A 1,361-nucleotide genomic window follows, 5' to 3' on the forward strand; every position below is an offset into this window, starting at 1 on the left:
TAGATAAATTACTTCATCAACTAATGAAGGATTGGGGAAAAATTTATGGTAACTAGTTGGAAGTTGTTGTTGAGAAATAATAATGCTTTCCAAGAATTTTGAGGCTTCATCCATATGAGGGGAAAGGTGACATTGATGATTCCCTTGACATAATCTATAGGGAACCAAACTTGACCCTTTTTCCCAGTAACCTTATTATCACTAGTTGTTGGTTTGTCATCATCATTGTTATGCAGAATATATGACTGCGGACAAAAGTATCTTCCCTATGCCCGGAGAACTGACCTAGAACAACAGAAAGAAAAAGTGACTAATGTTTTCCTTAAAGCAAATAGATAACGGGATGAAGCCTACATAGAATCTTTTGTATACTTCGCTCCTTCCTTGGCTTGAATGCTCCAATCCTAGCTTTGACCGCTATTATTAGAACCTTCACAGTTAGATAACACAAGCCGACGATCCACAAAATCTATGTAGCATCATCTAATCACTTCATTCAATATATCAACATGGTATTGAAATATATGAAACCATAACATAATATATAAGAAAAAAATAACTCTTTGCATTTGTAGAAATGGAGTGAGTTACAACCAAAAATAGGTGTTGATCCTCTAAAAGAGCTCCTCCAAGTTGACTTGTCCTTTCCTTGTCACAAACTGCACCTCTAATCACCCTAATGCATGTAAATATATCTATCACATCATCAACATAAGGGTAGAATCACTCTCCAAAATCCAACCCATTGCTTATGGATAACAATAAATATATAGGTGAAGGAGGTAGTTCATGAATTCTTATCCTTTTACCAATTAGGGCTTGATATCCACTCTTGATGGGTGGATGAGATCAAGTGATAAGGGATGAAAAATCCAAGGTAGGATCAGATAATATTTGAGAATTTTATATGAGGTAAATGGTTACAACATATCTTGGAAGCTTCTAGAAGAGGAGGCTTTGAAATTCTCTCTCTTTTTCCCAAATTTCTAGAATCAATGCACCCCCAACACTGAGCAACCTGTTGGTGATCAACGCAGGTGCAGAGTAGAGAAACCTGGTATTCAACATTGTCTAGTAAGTGGACATGGAGCGTGGGTCCTTAAAATGACTAAAACAAGGTGCTTTCAAGAAGAAACTCTGGGATTAGAATGAGTCATCCTTAGGGCTTTGTGCAAGGATGATGAGAACCAGGTCAAAGGATGTTGTTGATCCAATTGAAGGGCTATTGAATCGATGTGACAAAATGGCCTATAACAGATTTCCCCCTAAAGATAAATGTCAGAAATGATAGCTGATGACTGAAGTGATTTACCTTGTGACAAGTCGAGATCAAGAATAATCGGTGAGATCGTCATCTGTTA

Source organism: Pinus tabuliformis, chromosome 6 (assembly GCF_031772625.1).
Source record: "Pinus tabuliformis cultivar Carrire ecotype Pingquan chromosome 6, CPIR1, whole genome shotgun sequence".
NCBI classification, from domain to species: domain Eukaryota; kingdom Viridiplantae; phylum Streptophyta; class Pinopsida; order Pinales; family Pinaceae; genus Pinus; species Pinus tabuliformis.